Raw genomic sequence first — 18,717 nt, 5'->3', positions numbered from 1 at the left:
TCATATCAGGGAGATCATATGATAGTTGTCTTTCTCTGACTTATTTCACTAAGCATGATACGCTCTAGTTCCATCCACATCGTTGCAAATGGCAAGATTTCATTTCTTTTGATGGCTGCATAGTATTCCATTGTGTATATATACCACATCTTCTTTATCCATTCATCTGTTGATGGACATCTAGGTTCTTTCCATAGTTTGGCTATTGTAGACATTGCTGCTATAAACATTTGGGTGCACGTGTCCCTTCGGATCACTACATTTGTATCTTTAGTGTAAATACCCAGTAGTGCAATTGCTGGGTCATAGGGTAGCTCTATTTTCAACATTTTGAGGAACCTCCATGCTGTTTTCCAGAGTGGTTGCACCAGCTAAGAATGCATATACATTTTTATACTTAATTTATTGGTAACAGTCTCCAAGGAGTCCAGAAGAATTAATGTGAATTTTCAACTATTGGATGCATTACATTTTGAGAATCTGAAAATGTGTATGTATCAAATCAGTAATTATTTCTTTTTGAAAAATTGATTTGTTATAGTCTTGTAATCCTAATTTGATAGGAGAGCATGAAAAGTACTTGGTGTTGCCAATACAATTTCTAATTCTGCAACTGCTTCTCCTATGGCTAGTATTGCTTCCAGTACCATCATTATTACCGGCAAAAGTTCACATATCAGGGCACCTGGATGGCTCAGTTGGTTGAGCATCCAACTCTTGGTTTTGGCTCAGGTCATGATCTCAGGGTTGTGAGATCGGGCCCCAGGTTGGGCTCCGTGCTCAGCATGGAGTTTGCTTGGGATTCTCTGCCTCTTCTTCTACCCCGCCCACCCTTTGGTCCCAGCTTGCACTCTGTCTCTCTTTCTCTCAAAAAAAAAAAAAAAAAAAAAAGTTTGCATATTTCCAGATGCTCTATTTTCAATTGCTGACTATCAACTCTACAGAGGAGTACCAGAAAATTTTGTTACAAAAAAGTTAACTTCATTCAATTTACTGCAGTAACACAGAACATCATTTGACATACTATTGCCACAGTCTGAGAAAGGGAAAGTCAGCAGAAGATATTTATAATGTTTTAAGGTCTGAGATATGTGATTTTTAAGGTGATTCTTCAAACACTTGAAACTCATTGGAATTGGGCATAAATTATGATATAAAAACTTTAGACTGCTGGGCACAGTAAAGGGAAGATCTTGAAGTGAGTATTGAAGAACTGCCATTAGTCTTGATAAACAAGCTATTTGGGGCCGGTTCAATTTCTCTCTCAAGCACAAGTAGTTCTTGGAGCAAGTAGTTAAGTTAATTTTGTTTGTTTTCAGTAAATTTTAACATAGGGCTAAGGAAATGTTTTGGTTTAATATTCGCAGCATGAGCTTGAGGGAACATTTCAGAATTAGGCTACCAATTTGGATTTTTTGAGAACCAAAAGATAAGAAAAAATGTAGGGACAGTAAGTGTAATAGGAATCAAATGTTGCTAGCAACATGCCCCCAAAACAAATTTATATATGCATACATGCATAATATTATCCTATCAAATTATACATATTTGCAAGGTATAATTGGTACACATTTATAATAGAAGTTAATGGCTTGAAATTCTTTATAATGCTATATGTTAGCTATTTTTCCATACCAGAAAAGAAATTTTTTGAGAGAGAGAGAAAATTTTTTGTACAGAGGGTGGGGAGAGGGGAAGAGAGAATCTTAAGCAGTCTTCTCACTCAGTGTGGAGCCCAGTTTGGAGCTCGATCTCATAACCCTGAGATGATGACCCTGAAATCATGACCCGACCCTAAATCAAAAGTCAGCCACTTAACTGACTGTGCCACCCAGAAACTCCTCTATATCAGAAATTTAATTTCAAAGGAATATATTTCCTAGTCCAAAATTTCAAAGATGACATCACAGAAGAGCAGCCTGGATTAGTGATGGGGCTTTATAAGATAAAGTTGTAAGCCCGTATCTTTGTTTCCTAAATGTCTTTTGAGTTATGACTTAGAGAAACAAACTTTGGGTATTATTTTCTACTTACTATTTATCCCTATACCACGCAGGAGCCATCAGAAAAATAAAAACAAAAACAAAACTCTGAGGAATAAGTAGCAGGATTTCTTTCTAAATAGCTACATGTCATTTCTTTACCCTTGTCATTTCTTTCTCTTTTTCTTGCTGTTCATATTTTTTTGCTTCCTATTGCACCACTTGTTTCTATGGAGATATGATTGACATACAAAAAAGTTGTACATGTTTGATGTATGCATCTTGATGAGTTCAAAGATAGTATACACCTGTGAAACTGTCACCATAAACAGTGCCATAAACCATCATTTTAAATATAACTTTTTGAGCATAACTATTGCCACTTTTGGACATATGTCATTAATGAAACTTGTTTGAAAGAATTATTTTGTTTAGAAGTTTCAAAATGTCATTTTAAAGATATGGAGCTCAGAACTAGTTAAGTCTGGTTTTAACTCTTGGATCTGGCACTTGCCACTTGTGTGATTCTGGGTAATTTACTTAACCTACTGAAGCCTCTTTTTACCCGAAAGTGGAAATAATAACACTTCTGTGGGGCTGGCATGGGAACTAAATGAAGTAACAAAAGGCAAGTGTTAAAACTATAGTAAACATCATAGGTCGAATTGAGTCCCCACAAAAATTCTTCTTTTTTTTTTTTTTAAGATTTTATTTATTTATTTGACGGAGAGAGATCACAAGTAGGCAGAGAGGCAGGCAGAGAGAGAAAGAGAGGAGGAAGCAGGCTCCCCGCCAAGCAGAGAGCCCGACTTGATCCCAAGACCCCGAGATCACGACCTGAGAAGAAGGCAGAGGCTCAACCCACTGAGCCCCAGGCACCCCCCCCCCACCAAAATTCTTAAGTGGAAGTTCTAATCCCCAGTACCTCAAAATGTGACTTAACTTTGCAATAGGGTCATTGCAGATGTAATCATTAAGTTGAGGTCATCAGGGTGGGCCCTAGTACAACACTGACTGCTCTCTTTATAAATGGGGAAATGGGTGCTTAAAGACTTTGCATGCATGCATAGATGAAGGCATGTGAAGATCTCGGTGATGCTTCTGCCAGTCAAGGAATTCCGAAGATTGCCTGCAGGCCACTAGAAGCTAGACAACGGGCATGAAACAAATTCTCTCTCACAGCCCTCAGAAGGGAACAATGTATCTATCTGCCTTGAGTTTGGATTTCCAGCCTCTGGGATTGTAAAACAAATTTCTGTTGTTTAAGCCCAGTGGTTTGTGTTACTTGTTACTTTGTTAGTGTAGCCCTGGCGAGCTATCCAGTGAACTATCAGCAAACCTTCCCCTCTGAACTGGTTTTATTATGATCACCAGACTAACCAAATCAAGGTGAGTAATTTATTATTAATAAGCAATAAAGATTCTATTTGCTCTGTGTTTCCACATTCTTATATTATTGTGTCATTTGTTTTATGACTAGATATGGAGAGGTCCCCAACATCAGATTTATATAAAACTGATTTATATATTCTGTTCTAATTAATGGAAATGATATTCTGTATTTTAAAAACAACTCGTTAATTGAAATGAATACTTATAACCAAAGTTGACTGGATTTCTTTTATAAATGTCTTCCAAATTATAGACTTAAACAGAAGCATTTTTAAGCGAGTACTGAGTAATTTCAAGACATATTCTTTGCTTTTTTCCCCACACATTGTTTTTGGAAAATCGTAATAATAATAATAATAATAATAAAAGGTGCTTTCTATTTCTTTTGTTAACCTTCAGGCTATGAAAGGAAACTCACATTTAAATCACAACATTGTAAAGTCTGGAGGCCTTAGGGCTAGAGAAAGATCCCTCCAAAAAGACATTTAGAAAAATTCAAGTACTTATTTGCCAGCTGGGAAGTTTTCTTAATTGAATGGTGTTAGACTGTTTGGAAAGCAGCAGGAAAATACTGTCATATGTATAAAAGTCAACATCTCTCCAAGAGGGAAGATAAGAAAGGAACTGTTTATTTATTATATATTTTCCTATAAGATGCTTTAAAGTAGCTGTAACATACCATTTATATGACCTGAATCCAAGCTAAATTGATCATTTTCTAAAGGACTCCTCATTTGGTAATGACTTCTAAGAGTGAAATCAAGACAACACTCATTTTGCTAGTAAAATAACTGGCTATATTATTTTTAAGATTGACAACACCAAAGCATCTTCTGCCATTATTATTACCAAACAGCATGGAGAGAAAAACATGGCCAATTCCCTCAGGAGATTAGCACCTAGCCTTTATTTGAGCCAATGATGCAATCAGAACAGGCATTCATCAGGACTTTTCATTCCTCTAGGGAATATTGGAAATGGCAGTAAGATAAGAAGCCCTCGGTGATATTTTTATTTATAATAAGAAATATGTATTTAGTCTTTGTCCCCCTTTCTGGCACGGAGCTCTTGGGACTTCCTGAGTGATGAAAGTGATGCTGGTGTTCTGTTATGTTAATGAGGTGACTTGGAATACCCTAATATCTCCTAAGGTTGGGGGCTTGTTGTCAGGAGAACCAAGGATATGATTAAAGGGTTGAAACTTTCAACCTCTGCGGAGCGTAGAGGGGGTTGGATGTTTAATTAATTGCCAATGGCCAGCGTGTTAATCAAACACGCTTATCTAATGAAGCCTCCGTAAAAATCCAAAAGAACTGGGTTCAGCGAGCTTCCAGATTGGCGAATCCAAGAAGGTGTTGGGAGAGTGGTGTGCCTGAGAAAAAATGGTGGCTCCACACCATTTCCCCATGTTGTGCCCCATGCATCTGGCTGTCCCGGACTTAAATCCTTTTATAATCATCTGGCACTTTAGTAAGTAAAATAGTTTCCTGATTCTGTAAGTCTCTCTAGCAAATTAATTGAACCAGAAGAAGGGATCGTGGGAACCTCTAATTTATAGCCACGTGGTACAAAACACAAGTGACAACCTGGGCTTGTTACTGGAGTCTGGGGGATGGGCAGACTTGTGGTGCAGAACCCTTAATCTGTGGAACCTGATGCTATTTCTGATAGTTCCAAAATTGAGCTGAATTCCTGGACAACCTACTGGTGCCCAAGGAGTGCTTGGTGGTGTATGAGGACTCCCCCCACCCCCAACACAAACATTAGAATTGGGTCCAGGAACTCAGAAAGACTCTCTCCTTTGAAACATAAATATGAGGGCAAAAGAGACCCCAAAGTCATTCATTCATTAAACCCCAAAGTACGGACACCTGTTCAATGAAAGGCACGTATCTAGATGCAGAATACACAGCCATGAATATAGCAAAGTGTCTGTCTCATCTACTATGGGAGACAAAAAAATTATACAAACTGCAAATTCTGACTTGAAGGAAACAAACCAGATATTTTAATAGAGGATATGAGGGGCCTGAATTACTATTCCTGAGAAAAAGAGTAATTGAAGTTAGGAACTGATAGATGAAGAGAGGCAACATTTGCAAACAGCAGGTGAAGAGCATTCTAAATTCTAATAACACGTGAAGAAGCCCAAGGTGGAAACAGCTTGCTATATATTCTGGGAACAGGGCAAGAGGTTGAGGCTGGAGATATAACAGGGAGCTGCTCACGGAAAGCATTATAGGCCATAAGGAGAAGTCCCGATTTTCAGTTTGAAAAAGCACTGGGATAATATTGAAAGTTTTATAGCAGGAAGATTTTTCAGGACAGTTTGGTGTTTTCTTTGTTGGTTTTTCTGGTTTTTTTGGTTTTTTTATCATTTTAATTTTGTATTAAAACTGTATAATTTTTAAAAGTATTTGTTTCCATTTTATTTATTTTTTCAGCGTAACAGTATTCATTGTTTTTGCACAACACCCAGTGCTCCATGCAAAACGTGCCCTCCCCATTACCCACCACCTGTTCCCCCAACCTCCCACCCCTGACCCTTCAAAACCCTCAGGTTGTTTTTCAGAATCCATAGTCTCTTATGGTTCACCTCCCCTTCCAAATTTTTTTTTTAATAAACATATAATGTATTATTATCCCCAGGGGTACAGGTCTGTGAATCGCCAGGTTTACACACTTCACAGCACTCACGATAGCACATACCCTCTCCAATGTCCATAGCCCCCTCCCCCTCTCCCAATCCCACCTCCCCCCAGCAACCCCCAGTTTGTTTTGTGAGATTAAGAGTCATTTATGGTTTGTCTCCCTCCCAATCCCATCTTGTTTCATTTATTCTTCTCCTATCCCCCTAACCCCCCATGTTGCTTCTCCATGTCCTCATATCAGGGAGATCATATGATAGTTGTCTTTCTCCGATTGACTTATTTCACTAAGCATGATACGCTCTAGTTCCATCCACGTCGTCGCAAATGGCAAGATTTCATTTCTTTTGATGGCTACATAGTATTCCATTGTGTATATATACCACTCTTCTTTATCCATTCATCTGTTGATGGACATCTAGGTTCTTTCCATAGTTTGGCTATTGTAGACATTGCTGCTATAAACATTCGGGTGCATGTGCCCCGTTGGATCACTACATTTGTATCTTTAGGGTAAATACCCAGTAGTGCCATTGCTGGGTCATAGGGTAGTTCTATTTTCAACATTTTGAGGAACCTCCATGCTGTTTTCCAGAGTGGTTGCACCAGCTTGCATTCCCACCAACAGTGGAGGAGGGTTCCCCTTTTTCCGCATCCTCGCCAGCATCTGTCATTTCCTGACTTGTTAATTTTAGCCATTCTGACTGGTGTGAGGTGATATCTCATTGTGGTTTTGATTTGTCTTTCCCTGATGCCGAGTGACGTGGAGCACTTTTTCATGTGTCTGTTGGCCATCTGGATGTCTTCTTTGCAGAAATGTCTGTTCATGTCCTCTGCCCATTTCTTGATTGGATTGTTTGTTCTTTGGGTGTTGAGTTTGCTAAGTTCCTTATAGATTTTGGATACTAGCCCTTTATCTGATATGTCGTTTGCAAATATCTTCTCCCATTCTGTCAGTTGTCTTTTGGTTTTGTTAACTGTTTCCTTTGCTGTGCAAAAGCTCTGGTTTGTTTTTTAATTGTGGTTTTTAATTGTGGTTCTTGTTTGGAGATTACTTTAAAAGCAGACTTAATTCAGTGGGGACTGGTGAGTGAACCTCCTCAAATAAGTTTCACCTTACAAGAATCTGTTCTTTTTAGTGTGTTTTAGCATGCTTTTAATATGTTTCAAACACAAGGGTGTTTCAGGTGAATATGTTCTGTCCATCTTTCAGATACTTAAAAAACTTAAACTATTCCATTGGCTAAGGGGTGACTGTGCTTAGAGCAAACTGCAGTTTCCTTCTCGTCTCATTTGAACCCCCATTTCTCACCAGAGTTATAAAACTGAACTCAGGGGTGCCTGAGTGGTTCAGTTGGTTAAGTAGCTGACTCTTGATTTTGGCTCAGGTCATGCCTTGGGCTCCTTGCTCAGCTGGGTGTCGGCTTAGGGATTCTCTCCCTCTGCCCCTCCCCCTGCTTGTGTGCATGCTCTCAAATGAATAAATCTTTAAAAAAGAAATCTGAACTCATACAAAAGTGAAATTGTGCTAAATTACCAACTTCAATCCTGATAATTTACAACAGCTTATTAAAATTGCTAATTGCCTTTCTACCTATTTTTATTTTATTTAGATGTATTTGAAGTGTGTAAAAACAAGCCTTTTAAGCAAATTTTGATAGAAAACAAATTTAACACAATATGCTTTGTAGAACTTCTGTTCTTTAAGTTATGAATAAATGCCTAGTAGTCAAGTATCTATTGTTTCTGATCACATATAGAAAATTCTTATGTGTTTCTCACATTATAATCTATAATGCAGATTAAAACTGGAAAATTAAGCAAAATAAATGAACTTAAACAAATCAAAGCAAAGTAAAACTACTACTGACCACTCAAAGTCGTACTTTCCTTTGTTTAACTCAGGTTAGTGCCAATCTGGCTGCTTAGGACCACTTGAAAATCATTCCTTTTAATACAGTTCCAATGTCCTTTGAAAAAGTGTATTTTCACCCATTATATACAGGCTAAGGTTGTTTTTTTTTTTTTAATCACCTTATCAAGATATGATGTCTGCTTCAGGCAGCAAAAAAATGCTTTCAGCCTTTTCCATTTTTGGCACTCATGGAAAATAATACAAATTGTTCAGCCTTCTGCGATACGTAGCTGAAACTGGTCATATCTGTCTCTAGCCTCACAATGCCTTACTTGGGCCCCCGAAGGACTGAGGTATTGTGAATCACCTCACTCTCCTAAATTCCATGGCATAATAATACAAATGCATGAGAAGCTCTCTCCTGATTATTTCCTAGACTTACCTCAATACTGAATCCTTTTTTAATCTTTTAGATACTCACAATTATAACATGGAATTGATGTCCCCAGGAAGACCACTGGCAAATACTAGTGTAGGGATCATGGGAAGAAGCTCATGCACCTGACACAGCAGCTTCTCTCAAAGCACGGATGATTCAAACAGACTCCAACCATTATGTATAACGGATTTATGCAAAATGATGTGGTAAATTTGAAATTCGAGGTGACTGTTATAAAGACCTAGTTTGTTAAGAATGTATTGGAAAATAACGACGATGTTTTGTGGTTTGTGTTCTTACATTGCTTTTGCAATACTCTACCTGGTTTTTTAAATAAATTGCCTTCGCCTGGTGTTTAGGATATCTTTTTTCTTTCTTTCTTTCTTTCCATTTTTTACACTACTTAATCATCTACAGAATTACTCCTGTGATTCTTTTAGATATTTTAGATGAAAAGTCAATTTCTGTGTTGATTATTACTTGGCAATTGCCTTCCCTTCTCATCAGTTCATAAATTAGGAGTTGTTAGGGCACTGGTGAGCTTACAGTAATGACATTTGATCTTCATCAAATATTTACTATAAATCGACTTGATTTCAAAGCAGCAGGAATTTCCTTGGGATTTTGGGTCTGGCATTTACTACATGTGTGGTGAATAAGAATATCTTACTCAGAATTACTGTGACAATTACATGGAATAATATGTGTTAGGGGATTTATTTAGCACAATGTGTGGCTATTTGTAATCATCCAACAAAATATAACAGAAAAATTAAAAGGTCCTTTGTGTCTACTCTGGTTGTCATAGTATTACCAAGATTCAAAAATCACAGTCCTTTTGATGGCAAGGTAGAAAATGGATTAAATGAGAGGAAAGGAGTCTGAAAGTCTTGGACAGGAGATAATTGTTATAATTGGAGATATGTTTCAGTTATGGAGACATGTTTGTGGAACTGGAAGGTAGAATTTACAAGACTGTGTGAATGACAAAATGGTAGGAGTAAAAAAATGGGATGTAAAACAAAAGATTCTAGAGTCTGTCTAGGGTGACTTTATGGCGAGTGCTACCCCTTCTGTGGTTAGTTAGAAATACCAGCTTTAAAAAAGTTAAATTAAAATGGTGACACAATAGATAAGTTTTCATGGCAGGATCCATGATGCTTTCATCATTCACAACCTTTCTTCAGAATACCCAAAGTGACTAAAAAGCAGACATCTATGTATATCTGTCATTTTGGGCCTTCATTCAAGTCCATTGTCCTACAAGCTATAACCTCTTTTAGGTACCCAACTTTTTTGTGTAGTTCCTGTTTATATATTAATTTACTTGTAATAATTGGTAATGGAAAATGATCATATGAGGGTTATGATGATGTTTTCTGTTTGGAAGTTTAGAAAAAATAACCTGGGGTTTAATGGGGAGTAGGAGGAAGAAAGAGGAAAGAGAAGAGAGGCACTTACTGACTCTTCTATAAATCCCTGAAACAGTGGCCTATTCTTCAAGTAAAAAATAATAATAATAATAATAAATCTTACAGTCTTTCAGTTTAAAAACCAAGTATTGAAGAAAAGAGGAATTTTAACTAGAGCTACTTTTTAATGGATGTCTGTAGCTGTGCTGTACAAGTTGAAAGCATATTGTTGAAGAGCAATTGTTATTTCCATAAACTCGTTTTCCTCTTATTGCTTCCAGATGATGTAAAGAGGTTTTCTTCTTTGAGGTTATTTTTTATATGACTAAGTAACCAGTAAGATTCACATTTTGGGCTCTGTTACAGAAATTCACAAAGAAATATTTTGAAATAACTTCTATTCATTCTATGAGTGCTAAGTCCATATTTCGTCTGTCATCCTCTACCTGTTCTCTATTTCTGTCTCTCCCTCTTTGGAAATATTTGGCCAAAGTTAACATACAACAAATACAAAGAAAATGCAGCGCCTCTAATAAAGGGATGTGCGATCATGCACAAAATCTTATTTCTCTTCAATACCTATCCTTTCTTGTAACAAATTATCCACTTGGAAGGGCAACTACATTCCATTGGGATACTAAGGTAGCAGTTGGTGTATTCTAGTAAGACAGAAAATATCGCTGCATGGAAGTCCACCAAATAATCATAGGAGATAATATCAAATAATCTTAGGAGATAATATAAAGTGAATATTTGTGTTCTCCATCCTATGAAATATTATGAGAACATGTTTTCTGCTTTTTTTTTTTTCAGAGTTGTTTTGTTGTTGTTGTTGTGCAGTCATCTGTTGTGCGGAGTTGTTTTGTTGTTGTTGTTGTGCATCTCAACCACAAACCAGTGGTTTGAGAATCCACTCTACTATGTAAAGTTTAAGAAAGAGATTTATTGTAGGTATTAAATGGATTGCAGAACCCTTAGGAGGATTGAAAATACAGGCATTAGGCTTTGTTTTTGGGAACATCCCAAACTTGCCACAGATTGGTGTCTCCACAGGATCTGCTTCTCCTCCCACTCTGAGAAGCTGCCTGCTGAATTGAGAAGCTGCAGATGTTGCTGTCAGCTCTACCGTTATACTGTCTCTGACAAAATTTGAACCCCCAAAATGTGTGATCTGCAATCTACCTCCTTCCCCTTGTGGTTCAGTTTTGAATTCAAGTCTCACAAGACGTTGTCTTGCAGTACAAGAAGGCCCACTGGAATGTGTTTAGGACTGATGACGAGTGAACAACTTCTCAGTATTTGCTATACCTTTATTAAGCCTGTACTCCCCACAGCCATCATAAGAGATCAATAATTGTGGTATCCCCAATTTACATGAGGACATGGGGGCAAGACAAGTTCACATCCTTGTTTAGGGTTACCCAGCTAAAAGGAAGCAGAACCAGATTTTTAACCCAGGACATACTGGCTCCTGAGTCTTCTCTCTGGCCATCTTATTTTGCTGCCTCTCCAGGAGCTGACTTCAACTTGTGCCTTGTAGAAAATGACTGCAATATTTAATGAGGGGGTCATGTTTTGAAAGCTATTTCTAGGTTGTTTATTTTTCCATGCCTTTTGGCTATGACAACAAAAGCATATAATAATGGAAGTAGAAATGACAAGGAGACTGGAAATCTGGATTTTTCATGATAGTTCTTCTGACCATGATCTGGGTGAGATTAAATCAAATTTTTTGGCCTTACATTCTTCTTTAGGTAATTGGGAAAGATCAGCATATTCCAAAGGGTTTTCTGTGGAATATTCTTTCTGAAGATGCTCCTCAAAAAAGGGTCCTAAGATCACATTTGGGTGCAAAATGCCATACAATACAATTTTCTCTTGGAGAGTAACAATACATGTAGCTTTTTTAAAGGTTCAGAGTATAGCCAAAAGGAGAAAAAAAAATTTAATGATGTACTGAATTGAACAAGGTTAAATAGTTTTGGAAAACTTTTAATCAAATATCTCCAAAATACTGAGATAGAGGATCCCTGAAAATACTTTGAAGAGATAACTGTGATAATTTTCTCCAGGTACTCAGCAGAATCACAGTATGCATTAGTGAAGACTCTTGATTGCAAGAAATATGACTCTTGTCTAACTTAAGTAGATAAGAAAATTCAGTAGATTCCATGAGTTTTGGATGAGAATAAGAGAACAGGATATAACCAAGCCTCAGGAATGAAATAAACCCAGACAGTAGAATAAAAACTAGGTCCTGTCTTCATCTCCTGTCTGAATCTTTTGTATGCCTAGGCATTGTTGTAACCAATTTCAAGTTAAAATGTTCTTGTTCAGTCTTCAGACAGACCCTCCATAAAATTTCTCTTGGCCCCAGTGTAACATTTTTGTGGAGTGATTTAATTTGCCCAACTTAAGTCAAGGATCCATCCCTGAGCATAATGCCTTCAACCAGATAAACAAGATCACCTTTTTTTCTTTTAAAGATTTAATTTATTAATTTGACAGAGAGAGAGACACAGCAAGATACAGAACACAAGCAGGGGAAGTGGGAGAGGGAGAAGCAGACTTCCCGCCAAGCAGGGAGCCCAATGAGGGGCTTGATCCTATGACCCTGAGATCATGACCAGAGCAGAAGGCAGACAGTTAGTGACTGAGCCACCCAGGTGCCCCAACAGGATCATCTTATAAAAACATAACAGCTCCATGTTAATGGAGCAAGGAAAAGCAAGGCGATTCCCAGAAATGGGAAAGTGACCTGGGCACAAAACAGGAGAGCTGTTAAGTATTTGGTCAATCCAGGGTTTCATTGACTGGATAGTCATATGTTAATCCTTGGACAGGTCTGTTAAGGAAACTCTGATCCAAATTCAAATCTGGGTCTAAGGATTTTTGTGGTTACAATGAATTCTAAATATGCAGTCTTGGAAAAGACTGTTAACAAGAGAAATAATGATTGGTTTGTCTCAAAGTCTTATTGTATAGCTTCTCTGATCCAAAAGCACAATAAATGGAATAGAATATTTGGGAAGTCCTTAACTCTAAAGATAAGTAATTCACTCCCCATGTCCTTAAAGTCTTTGGACCTATTGATCTAAAATTTTAAGTTGATTTTCTAAGCAATAGACAAACAAAGGAGTGTCTTATGAGCTTTGGGAGACCAGTCAACCACTGTAGCTCTACTCTATTTCTGTCTTATCAGCATCTTAGCTGTCACTGAGGAAAACAAGATTCAGCTCCTTCTTAAGGGCAGGAATTCGGCTGTTAAGCCAGTACATGTACTGAAGTGAAGTTTGTATCAGGAATGCATTGTTTCCACATTCATATTATTTGTATCTTCTCTAGGAAGGGAAACAAGCTTTCTTTAATTCTCTAAGGCTTAACATGATAATATTAATTCCATTAAGTGAATTTAATTTCAGATAATAGCTAAATTTGTCATATCATATGTGCATTATGCTTCTGGGAAATAAAATAGCCATTCTAGAATGTTTAAGACTGCCGATCTTCATCTGTCTGCTTTCTTGCAAACCTGATTTAGTGTAACACAAGTGTCCTGTGAATATATGGGATTTCCTGAAGGACAAATACTGTTGAACACATGTGTTATAGAGATTATCAAGGATTGTTTATTTTTTTAGCTTCTATAACTCTTAACCCACACCCGAAGCATTTATCCTCCTCCACTTCAGCTTTACCGCAACTTACATGCCTCAAATTAGCATGGCAATTTAAAAGGCTCTATTTCTGATGATTTAGGGCCAAATAAAACTGATTGACAATCCAGCTTTGATTTGAAGCTAAGTGGAAGGAGCCATACTTTCACTTTGCTCCTGAGATGAAACCTTTATTTTAAATTACAGTTTTCATTATTTAAATCATAACACTCATGCATCCTTCCTATTTGCTAGATTATATATATATATATATGTTTATGTATTTTCTATATCTGTATATTTGTTAATATGCAATATTAACAAATATCATAATCAACTAGGGAGGTATGTATTATTATTCCTACTTCAACGACCAGGAAACTGAGTTACAATAAAATTAAGTAATTTGGGCAAGGTGAGATAGACAATGGTAACCGGGACAGGGCTTGAACTTAAGATTGACACCAAATTCCAACTCAGGAAATTGAAGAGGATTATAACATTTAAACAGCTTTCATTAAATAATAATTTTTAAAAATTTTTACTATGCATGCTATCTTCCTTCTTGAGTGTTCTGTATTTTGCTTGTGAACTAATAGATTTCCAGGGTAAGACAGCCTGCTCTCTTGTCTTTGCTAGATTGACCTTGTTCTAAGGCATAAACCACATCTCTCAGAGTCGTATCACAGTTCTGGAGTCAAATACCTAAGTAAGTTCTTATGTGCTATTGTGGAAGGTCCAGACTTCTGAATGGATGACAGCCTTTTTCTAATGCTTAGCTTACTCATGAAGGCATCACTACTTACTCCTGCTTGGATTTCCAGGAGGGCAAAGGCCTAAAGTTTCTCCCTCACTTCTAATAGGGTTTCATCTTGATAAACCCACCGTAAGTTGAAAATACTGTAAACTGAAAATGCCCTTAATACACCTCCTGAACATCATAGCTTAGTGTAGCCAACTGAAATGTGCTCAGAACACTTATATTAGCCTACAGATGAGAAGAGTCCTCTAACACAAACCCTGTTTTATAATAATGTGTTGAATATCTCCTGTAATTTATTGAATACTGGAAGTGAAAAACAGAATGTTTGCATGGGTACAGAATGGCTGTTAGTGTATCAGTTATTTACCCTCATGATCAGTGACTGACATAGAGTTTCCACTGCTCAGCATCATGAGAGTGTATCAGACCACATATCACCAGCCCAGGAAAAGATCCAGATTCAAAACTTAATGTTCACCACGTTCACACCATCATCAAGTCAAAACATCGTAAGCTGGGGAACATCTGTATTTTCTTTATTGACAGATACTTACTTTGGTGACGTTCTCCATTACTCTCCATGACCCCCTAATAGAGCAAACGTGATATTTACCCTCTAAACTTTGATACTTGAGAGTGAAAGATGTGTTAGTTACTGACAATTACCCTGGCACTACAGACCTATATTGGCTCTGTCCTGAGGAAAACAGGATGCATGATTACTCTCTTTTTGCCCATTCTAACCCTACAGAGTCTAGGTCCTACCTACTGAATATTTGACTGGAATTTCTGTGGTTAATACGTATATAAAACTTTATTGCCCTACAATAACTGCATTTAGTTAGACTTCTATAAGACCTATAGAGCATTATGTTAAGTCCCTTATATGTAAATGACATATTATCCTCACATGAAATATCAGAGTGCTGTAATTGTGCCTAATTTTTTATATATGGAATAGTTTTGCTTAGAGTTTAATTCATTTTTACAAAGCCATATGCCTAAGTTTTGTGGTGGCAATGTTTAACAGATTGACAAATTTGAGAATATTTCAGGGGCTTCTTTTTCAGAGACCTGTTTCTCCCCATCTAGTAATATAAATAAGCAAGCAAATTGTATTCCTTGAGTAGACAGAAAAGTAAGGAGTCCCCAAAGTGTGCAGTAAACTTTGTGTGGCAGACACTGTCTCAAGGAAAGAGGATTCAATAAACAACTTACCAAAGACCACAAGAAATAGTACAAACCACATGATCAGAGCCAGAAAAAAATTATGTTAGCTGCACCACAGGTGAGGGTCCACAGGGGATACCCGGAGCTTAGGGAAGAAGGAACAGCTGTTGACAAAGGAAATACTGCCTACTAACCGCAGAGGAAACAATAATAAAAGCTGCAGGGACCTGGGAAGAAACAAACAACAATAATGGTCTCAGTTGAGAGCAAGAGCATGTTCCTTGGTAATGGTTAAATCAGACTATTTCTGCTCATCCTTAAAAGCCAGGGTCCAGAGCTCAGTCCATGAAACCTGCCACATTGCTTCCTTGTCTGGTTTCATGAAGGCTTCCCTTTTCACTACTCAGGGATTTACACCTACCAACATATGAAGTACAGATCCTTACATGTAACTTCTTTTTTTCTGTTAACACACATGTTCATTTTAAACAGATTTGTAAAGAGGAATTTTTTAAAAAATATCCTTATTATATTGCCAATCAAGATTAGTGTGATTCATCTCCATGCCATTTATTACTCAAATTTGAAGAGTGTCCTGACCATTTTATGGGAATGAGACTTATTTTGCCTTCGCAAAATATATACCGAGGGATTTTCCACAGATACTTCAGACACTAAACTTGACTCAGGATATGTCCTAGCAAAGTACATGATTAAATCAGAGCATTAATACCCTATATCATCCTTTTCAATCAGTATGTAGTGATAAATTTAAATAAAGTGAAAATACAGTGTTAGGAATAACATATTGTCATATGGGACAATTTTCAAATGACAAGAAATACATAAAGTATCTTTCTTTGAAAGGCATTGTATTTAATCCAGTACTTTCCAGAATTTTTTTTTTTTTAATATCCACATAGGTCACTCAGCAATTTTTTTTTATCCATATATGCCATTTTTCACTTACGGAGTCCTTATAAACACAATTTAAGAATGAAGTCCAAATAATTCCTATTTCTGGAAAGAACTGGTATGAATGTGTAGCCTTATATAATTTATGAAGGAAGTTTTACTAGATAAATATACATAACACATAAGAGATAGATATTATTTCAATTATTACCCAAAACAAGCATGCTCACTAGAGAGCAGAGACCATATCTTTAATTAGCTTTATACTTTATATATACAGCATTGGGAATAAATGGTACCAATGAAAGCATTTGCATTCTGAAGAAAATTTTTAATTTTTTTTTTTATTATTGCCACTTATGGCTCAGACAATAGATACCAGAATGTCTAAGCACATCTTCCCTCAAATGGGTTTCCTTCCTCCCAAATGGGTTACTGTCCTTGGTTACATTGGCTGATTTTGAAGATGAGAAATGTAAGAGAATTCACCCATAATTATATAATAACAAAGCCTAGTTTTGTTTCAATGCATGTACAATGTTTCCATGATCATCTTTTTTTTTTTTTTTTTTTTTTTTTTTTTGACAGAGAGAGATCACAAGTAGACAGAGAGGCAGGCAGAGAGAGAGAGGGAAGCAGGCTCACTGCTGAGCAGAGAGCCGGACGCGGGACTCGATCCCACGACCCTGAGATCATGACCTGAGCCAAAGGCAGCGACTTAACCCACTGAGCCACCCAGGCGCCCCTCCATGATCATCTTTTAAGTCCATAAATGTTCTATACCATCTATAAACAACCTATGTTGGTTTGCCATTTTAAAACTATGTTAAAACATTCTGTTTCCCGAAAATATCCTAATTCCTGGAGAGAAAGTACTGCTTTCTACTCGTTTCAATGTATCCCCTTTAATAGCTAGCATGGTCTTAAAAATATAGAATAAAATTGGGCGCCTGGGTGGCTCAGTGGGTTAAGCCGCTGCCTTCCGCTCAGGTCATGATCTCAGGATCCTGAGATCGAGTCCCACATCAGGCTCTCTGCTCGGCGGCGAGCCTGCTTCCCTCTCTCTCTCTCTCTGCCTGCCTCTCTGTCTACTTGTGGTCTCTCTCTGTCAAATAAATAAAATAAAAAAAATCTTTAAAAAATAGAATAAAATAGATATGGAAAATTGTAACATTTTATTCATTTACTTAACAAATATTCATTGAGCATGGACAATATGCCCAGGTCCTAATTCAGGCACTAGGATTTAGTGCAGTAGGGATGATGCTCTTGTGGCTTTTATGACGGATCAGTTCATTGACTCATTCAAAGACATTATCGGACACTGATTAGATACCAGGAACTATCCTTGGGGGAATATAAGTGTGAAAAGTTAGTCCACGTACCTACATCCAGGAGCTTTTATTGTAGCTGGAAAACTAACTAAATAGACCATTATACTTCAGTGCTACAAGAGAAATAAATAGAGGGGTTTAGGAAACACAGGTGCTAGACCCCTTATCCATATTTGGGCAGAAAGAACAATAAAGAAATGCTTCTTGGAGTGTGTGATACTCAAGAGGATCTAGGAAGTTCTGGGTTGTTTTGCAGGTGGGGACGTTGGAGTGGGTGGATGTGGTAGCTGTCAGGAGAGGGTTCGTCCAGGGAGAACATTGAGACATGGCATGACCCATCACTACAAATGAAAGTAGTTCAAGATGACGGGATAATAGAAAAATAAAAGTGCCATGTAAATACAAAGCAAAGCTACAAAGGGGCAGCTGAATATGAGATCACAAAGAATTTCGTACACCTGTGAAACAGTACAGCCTTTATCTGGAGGACAATTGGGAACCATTTTGATCACTGCAGACTGAACTTTAATAAACTGCAGTCTGAGGCTTAAAGAGTAACTCTTCTTTAACTCTTTAAATGTGTTTTGAACAAGTCCTGTGTTTAAGGCAGTACTATAGACCTGTAAAGAACAGAATGATAATGTATCCTAAATACCGTTCTCAGGAACTTTGCAGTTTTTTAGAGGGCATGTGCTATGAATAAGTGCATAAAGTGCATAAAGCTCCACAAAAGACACAAGTTCTAAAGGAGAGTAAGAAGTCATATTAGTTTGATGAAAAGAGGAAACTTCAGGGTTGTAATTGAATCAGAACTTGAAGGATGGGTTTTATTTCAGCAAAGAGAATTAGAGTAGAGGAGCTGTCATCCACAATGGCAGTAACATGGAAAATTGCACAGTAAAGGTCATGAATCAGCAAGAAGTCAAGTGTTGGCTTGAGTGGATTAAAGTGTGTGGAGGTTGGTTAGCCTTGGGGTTTTACTTTCGTCTGTATTCTGTCAAGATGGTTCTGCCCTCAGACCTTCTCATAGTTGACTTTCTGTTGTCATTCAGTTCTTGGTTTAAACACCTGCTCCAGAGACAGGCTCGTTCTGGTTACTTGTCTACAATGGAAACTTCTCTTCCATTTATGTTCTATCATGCCATCCCGTT

This window comes from Meles meles, chromosome 2 (assembly GCF_922984935.1).
Source record: "Meles meles chromosome 2, mMelMel3.1 paternal haplotype, whole genome shotgun sequence".
Lineage (NCBI taxonomy): Eukaryota > Metazoa > Chordata > Mammalia > Carnivora > Mustelidae > Meles > Meles meles.
The sequence above is the reverse complement of the archived record's forward strand: the minus strand, read 5'-3'. Positions refer to the sequence as shown.